This window comes from Macadamia integrifolia, chromosome 5 (genome assembly GCF_013358625.1).
Source record: "Macadamia integrifolia cultivar HAES 741 chromosome 5, SCU_Mint_v3, whole genome shotgun sequence".
Classification (NCBI taxonomy): Eukaryota; Viridiplantae; Streptophyta; class Magnoliopsida; order Proteales; family Proteaceae; genus Macadamia; species Macadamia integrifolia.
The window spans coordinates 20,265,561-20,273,566 of NC_056561.1; the positions used below are offsets into that span (position 1 = coordinate 20,265,561).

The 8,006-nt window shown below is 37.4% G+C and overlaps 1 pseudogene; it reads right to left on the reverse strand.

The window, feature by feature from the left end:
- Positions 1 to 348: 348 nt before the first annotated feature.
- Positions 349 to 6,947, reverse strand: LOC122077947 (annotated as a pseudogene).
- Between the last annotated feature and the right edge of the window lie 1,059 nt (positions 6,948 to 8,006).

The window sequence follows — 8,006 nt, forward strand, 5'->3', positions numbered from 1 at the left end:
TATTCATTACCTTCTATCCAACCCTTACATCTATATATATATATATATATATATTCTTGATTCCCTAACAATCCTCTGTCCTTATCAGACTTAGCTAATTCTAACCGTTAACACAATCATCCACGGCTGCAAGTTGCTCCTTCCCTTTGTGATTCTCTCTCTTGGTTGAGGTGTAGCTGCTGAAATGGTAGCATTGTCACACTGTTCCTCCTTATCACGCTGAGTCATAACATTCACCCTCTTCCCCTTCCAGTTGTACTTGTAACTTCTCCCTGTTCAACGGCTGCAAGAAGTTTCTCCCCTTAAGATAATTGCAATTATCTTCTTCGATCAAGTCATCGGATAACACTATCTCGAATTCCCTACTCTTGGGAAGGCTTGCATCTCTTCATTTACTCTCTGTGTCTCTCTGCAAATTTAAAATAATAATGAAAAAAAGTTGAAAGAGAGTTTGGGAGATGTTAAAACACATACGTGATCTTTGGCACTGGAAAAGGGTTTATAGGATTTAATGGAAAAAAAAAAACTGGAAAAATATATGGCTTTGCAAATCCTGCATCGTGCGTTGGATTTAACAAGAAATGCCCTACAAAACTCCCAAAATGATAGATGGCCATCCCTCCACATCCGGTAATGTCGGATTTAACAAAATCCCCAAAAATCAATAAGAAAGAGAGATCGAATGCGTGAGTGATGAACGAATCTCAGACATCGTCATCTCTGCAGATTCAAAATTGAGCATTGGAGGTGTTTGTCTCTGCAAATTCGGCGTCTAACATTTGATCCAATAGGAAAACCTCCAAAAGTCCAATAGGGAGAGAGAAAGTTACAAAAACTAACTTGCCGATCACCTGTGACCGTTTGGCACTGTATCGATAAATATCGAGTAACCACCTGTTGATGAATCCTTAGTCTTTGCTTGTGTATCTATGGGCGACAAAGACGATCTGCAGGGGTTGGTGGGGCAGGAGGATTTAGGATCGACATGCTGATCGGAGGAGGGGTGGAGGCTAAAAAGGTCAAAAAGCATAGAAGGAACACTGTTTTGGTTAGTTTTGTAAAATCAAACCTAATATTGTGTATTTTTGTTAACTCAAACATAGAATGGATAATTTTGTAAAATGAAACCCAAAAATAGGTAATCTAGTAATTTTTCCAAGAATAAACACTAGAATGATGGTAAGTTACAATAAAAGTATAGGACACTAAAAGAGAGAGTAAAAAACTGAATAATCCTTTTTTATTCTTCAAAATTTTATTTTATAGCTTTTTTTATTCTTCAATCACACATCGAATGGATAGAAGTGCTGCTGTTTTTTTGTTGGTAAATTAATACAGAGGCTACTGGTAGAGTGGTAGCATAGCATTATCAAAAAAAAAAAAAAAAGAGAGTGGTAGCATAGACAAAAATTGTTTCTTTTGCCTTCTTACATCCAAACTGTCCATAATATTTTGCCTCCCGTCCTACCTCATGGACGGTTTGAAGACAGAAAGAAAAGAAAAATAGATGCGCATACATTAGATTTTTTGGGGGGCTAAACATATACATCTTATATTAAATTTCAGGGTCAAATCTTCAATATCTCATTTGTCAAAAAAAATGTAATATATCTCAAACTTTAAGGGAAAAAAGAAGCCTAAAAGGTAGAGACGCACCTTCATCTAGACATTGTTGGGGGGGGGGGAATTGATCACCCCACTTCTCATGAAAGGTGGAAATCCTACTCCTATTAATGTACACCACTTGGTCTGGTTATTTGTACTTGTCTAGTTGAAGTAGGTCTTGTGCTTTGGTCTCATGTATGAGTCCTCCTCATAGCATTTCCGCCCCTCCTCTTAGCCACCAACTTATATGAGTGGTATTTGGTATGGTTTTGGTACAGTACAATAGATCAAGATTAGATATTGAAACCGTATCATACAGAGAAATTCCTATATTTTAATACCAATATCATACCAGATTGATAAGATTTTTATTTGGTATAAATACAATTTCATTTTCGGTACGAAGATGGTTTTGGTACTGTTTTTATTTGATATTTGTACAGTTTTTTGAACCCTAACTGCACACATCAGAGTTGTATCGTGTATGAAGTTCTCCAACGATGGAACTCTCCTTGTCTCCGCCTCTCTCGACAAAACCCTAATTGTGTGGTCTTCCCAAACCCTAACCCTTCATTCCCTCCTGAAGGGCCATTTGGAAGGCATATTAGACCTAGTCTGGACCTTAAACTTCCACTACATTTGCTTCGCCTCCCACGATCAAATACTTCGTATTTGGGATGCTCGCTCTGCCGAGTGCATCAGGACCCTCCGTGGTCACTCTGGCTTCGCCTTCTACGTTACCACATTGGGTTGATTTTTTTTTTTCTCACGGTTCCAATCAATTTCCTTTATAAAGTAGGTTCACAAGAGGCCTACCCACATTGGATGGGGAAAATCTCAAGACAATCAGAAGCAATGACTTCAACACTTTAATGTACATTCAAGGCCCATTTCTAGACTCAAATTTCAAGGAGAAACAACAAATGGAGAGATTTAAGTCATGGCTAAATATGTATATGAATGAATTGGACGTCTGTTAATAGAAACTGCTAAATAAAATTCTCGCAAACTCGATCTTGCAACAGGATTGAAATCATCTAGATTATCAGCAGGGGGTTTGGACATAATTTGGTATTAAATAGGGATGTTTCTATAATACTAACATTCTTTAGGGGGTGACACTGTAAATTACCTTTCTTTTTAAAATATGAAAAATTCACTTTCCTTTCCGTTAAATTCCCTTCCGTTCACTCATCCACATCTTATAAATCAAAGTAGGATTATAGGAGGAGGTGGTCACAATGACGTAATTATAACAACCTTTGCTGGCTCATTCAATTATAATCCCTTACCAATTCTGCTTTCTCTGCTCCATAAATAAGGTTCTTGTACCTTTTAAACCTTTTTATAGTTATCTCTCTTGCTCTCTTTCTTCTCTGCGAGACTGAGATTAGTGGGAGTGTTTAGTCGAAGCTGGTGGTGTTGATTTGAAGGAGAAAGATATAAAGAGGACAGGAAAGATGTCGGGGTTTGTCTTGTTGGGAAGTGCCTGCTTCGTGGTCTTCGTCCACGCTCTCAATTACGCCTTTTGAGAAATCTTAGAGGATATAATGACCTTTAGATCTCTCAGGTACCCACCTACCTCCCTCAATTTCCAATGTCCCATTCTTTCTTCTTTCACTCATTCAATTTCCAACTTATGCTTTAAGTTAAAATTTAATTTAATTTAATTAGTTGATTTCCACTTAGGTCTGGGATGATATGTTCTTTAATTTGAGTAAAAATCAAACACTTCTTTCACTCATTCAATTTCTAATTTATGCTTTAGTCTAAAATTTAATTTAATTTAATTTGTTGATTTCCACTTATTAGGTCTGGGATGATATGTTCTTTAATTTGAGTAAAAATCAAACAGAAGATAGATAGAAAGATGATTCTAATGTTGGTATTTGTTTGTTTCGCTGCAGTTTCTTGGAATTTGCATCTTAGTTGAAGATGTAGAGACACTGATGATGATGGCGACTTGAAATTGAGAGACATGAATACTTTATTTATTTATTTATTTCATATTAGTTTGAAACTTGGTGATGAAAAACTGAAACGGGTGACGGAAAGGCCAATGTGATATCAATACCATTTTTTTTTTTTTTTTTATAATGATGGATAAAAGAATTCTTATGATTGGTTGGTGTTGGGTGACTTGGGTCCTTGAGTCCTTGAGGGGGGAGTTTTCAAGTTCTTATAGTATTCAACAATTTCAATTTGTATGGTTGAGGAAGGAAGGCCTTTAGATCCAGAATTCATATGATTAAGACCTTCACGGTTACAACCTTAATCTACTTAATCCCTACTCAAAAAAGGTGAAATATAATTTAGTCAGAATTTAACTTGTTGATATCTTCTCAAAACCCGTGGATTAACCAGAATCTTGAAGGAATTAATAAACTCGCAGAGGCAAAATGACATACCAGTTAAAAGCAAACTCGCCAAGGAAATTCCTCATCGCGAGCTCTCTTTGTCATACAATCACTTGATTTTCACTGTGGGTTCTCCATTTTATGAATTTTATGAATTAGTCAAAGAAAATTCATTTGATAAAACAATCTAATTCTACCAACCAACTATAGAGTTTTGGGCAAAATAATCGATTATGATACACGTATTTGTGAAGATTTACAAAAATTAGAAGGAGAGAGAGAGAGAGAGAGAGAGAGAGAGAGAGAGAGAGAGAGAGAGAGAGAGAGAGAGAGAGAGAGATAATGAAAATGATTTGAGTGATTTTTAAAGAATATTTAAATATTAAAAATATAAAGGATACCAATAATATCAGAAAAGTAAAAAAGGTTGATAAAAAAGATAAGATATTTAAATAAATAAGAGGGGCAAAATAATCAAGTGAAAAATTAGCCATAAAGCATAAATTTATATAATAGTATGATACTATGATATATATTTTTTCTTACTCATCCAAGAGTTATGTTGGACTAAAACTCCCAAAGCAAAATACAAACATACATAAAACAAAGTTTGACTAAGTTTTCCCAAGGCCATGGTGAATGGGAATCCATTTGATGTAGGGCCTTCGAATGCAAATAGGAGATATCAAGGTGTACTTTTGGTGAATAGAAACTTTGCCCAACAAAATAAGATGCACTTTTTTAAAACTTAAACTTTTCAATAGGAACTTTTGGTTTTTGGGCCATTTACATGGAACATTTTACTAACAAATATAGCATAAAATTCAATAAATTTAACGTCATGAAAAATTTTCAACTTACAAAAAAAAAAAGCAGAAATTTTAGTTTTATCATAAATTTTGTTTTAGCCGAAACAAAAAAGAAGAGAGAGAGAGTTTCATAATGTTTGATCACATATATTTTCTAATCACATGTGGATTAAGTTCATGGTAGTTTGATTGTCGAACGGGGGGAAATTTTTCAAGGGTATATAGCTGGTAGTCCTCCGGTCATTGGGATTGCTCCCTTTAAGAAAAAAAAATAATTATATATATGTATATATTTTGGGAGAGGGATAGGTATGCTAGCGTAGTACTTAGGAATTAGGAATGCTAGCGGCATTTTGACTGTAGGATTTGATCAACATGAATTGAACCATTGGATGGAGAGAAGATATACAATTTTTCAATTTACTGTTGCAACACCTTTACTCTCTCTCTCTCTTTCTCTCTCTTCTAGCCGGAAAAAAGTTTACTGGAACCAACCGGAGAAAGCGAAGTTGGATTTTTTTTTTCCTTTCTTTTATCGATTTGCAAAGTGCAGCTTGAACATCAGCAGCAACTGCGGCGGCAGTAGCGTCGACAGTGGCGGCAGTTCCAGGATCACTTCGCTGAAATCTGACTCTCTCTATTCCTTTCACCAATGTTGCAAAATGAAAACAACTAGTACTACATGAACACTACTTCGATTTCAAGTGTAAGAACTAAAACAAACAAAAAAGAGAGAATAAGATAGAGAAACTAAGACGCACCTCTCCTGGGCTTCACAGTAGCCTTGGTGGTGGTGGCTGTGGTGGTAGAACTGTGCTGTACCGATTTCGTCTTCTCCTCAATAGGGAACAACACGCCATCGATGCCTTGTACAGAAATTCGACCTTCGGTGTAGATGTCGGGATCGAACAGATAAGCCGATTCATCTCCCTGTCCAAATTTCACAGACCCATCTGCTTCCTCCGCCACAACCTTGTGGGGTACTCGTAAAGTATCGTACTTGATCTTACCGAACCTCCTCATTGCATTGTACATACTTCACCGCATTGTACATACTCTCTTCCGTATGATACTCTGGAATGAGATGGTAGTAGACGATCTGTTCTGGAGCACCAGGTTCCCTCAGCTGGTCCGTCATCAGCTTCGCCATGGCATTGTCATTCGGAGCCAATACTGTTAAGACGTAACCTTCAGACACTAATTTTCCCATTTCTTATGCTAAGGACGTGAGGTTGACCAGAATATCGACGAGCTCGTTGTATCCGCTGTAATGTAGGAGAGTGTGGATGAAGTCCTTAACTTGGGATTCTCCGTTGAACTTGAGGTGAGGACCGCCGAGGCCTGGTGCTGGTGCCGGAGCTAGTGACGGCCCTGGAGCCATTGCATCATAGATCGGTAGCACAGGCGGTGAACCTGCCGGTGTCGGTGGTGCTGGTTTCTTGAGCCAGTGGGTTCTGGGATCGACAGCCAGTGCTCCTTCTGGCTTCACCGCAGAAGTCTGTTGGAGATTTCTCCGGTGGTTGAAATCGTCTTGAACGGATCGGGGGATTAATAGCCATTCGATCCTGTGAATGACACCGTAGGGACGGGTCACCGTGTTTGGATGGATGAGCGCAGCGGAATCGACCTTCTTGTCGGAATCCGTACAGGTAAGATGAACATGATCGTGAAAAAGCGTCTTGTGCTTTGCTGACTTGTGCCCGTTGCTTCCGTCGCAGCCGCAGTTGCTGTCGGTTACCAGATAGTACCGCTGCCATCGACAACAGTGGCGGTGCCAACTACTTTGCTTTCTCCGGCTGGATCCGGTGAATGAATGATTTTTTCCGGCGAGGAGAGAGAGAGAGAGAGAGAGAGAGAGAGAGAGAGAGAGAGAGAGAGAGAGAGAGAGAAGTAAAGGTGTTGCAACCGTGCATTGAAAATTTGTTTATCTTCTCTCCATCCAACGGTTCAATTCATGTTGATCAAATCCTACGGTCAAAATACCGTTAGCATTCCTAATTCCTAGGTACTACGCTAGCATACCTGTCATTTTCCCATATATTTTCTCTCCTTAATAAATAAATCGTTAGAACGAGACTTGGTTTGGCATAGAATCTCATTCGAATAATCAAAGCCAATTATCATGTTTGCATAATTTATTAGTCATGTTTACAATGAAACCATGTTGCTCATTCATTTGTTGGCTGATAAATCATCTGTCTATTAATAGATATATCTTATTATGCAGCTTCTTGAATGCCTCATCTATACAATTTAGAAATACCTAAAGGGGGAAAAAAAGAATTTGTTATTCATGCAAGTTGTGCAAGCAAGAATGTCTCTTTTAGCCTTCAACAGAAAGGGCATTGTGCCTCTTTTTAGTGGTCTTAGTTTTCCCACACTGTGTAGTCTATTGGTGCCCTTCTCCCTTGCCTTCTTTATCCTAGATAAAAGTCTTCTTGCAGTTGTTTTATCATTTTTTTTCTATCAACAAATAATTTTCTTGAGATAAGATACATTTACCTTTGAGTAAAAATGAAAAGGCCCGACTAGAAATATTTTTATCTTTCTCAGTGGTGCTTGTCACGAGAAAAGTTATGGGTTGGGGGGGGGGGGGAGGCGTATAAGTGGTAGATTGAAAAGTAGAGGATATCACATGAGATGCACTACTTTTGTCACACCCCGTTCCTTACAGAACCGAACTGGTGATCGAGTTAAAATCTGTTAAACCTAAACCTGCCAAGATCATCTAATACAGTAACCACAACACAACATACACAAACACACTAAGTCAAGCAAATCATGTATTTCAGCGAAAGTCTTACATGCACATACCTGTAAATACCCCAATACTCTTGATACCTAAATTGTACATCCAATTTTACTAATTGGCAAGTCAAATGAAACTAAAACCATATGGAGTCTTCCATGTAAGGGGTGTTAAACAATTTCAGTTTAAATGGTTTAATTTAGAGTGTAGTAGTTAGAGAAGAAAAAACTGAACCGTTTACTAAATGGTTCGAGTTTGTGAAACCAAAGCCATTTATTAAAAAGAGTAGTTTTGTCTAAGTTGTTTTTACATTGGAAGGAATAATTATTTAAATATTCAATAAAAATCAAAATTACCACGTCACCTTTTTACATATTATATCCTAAAGCTATGTTTGGTAGCCAAGAGAAGAAAAGAAAAAAGAATCTAGAAAAGAAAGGAAGAAAAAGATAAGAAAAGAAATGAAATGAAATGGTGAGGAAAAAA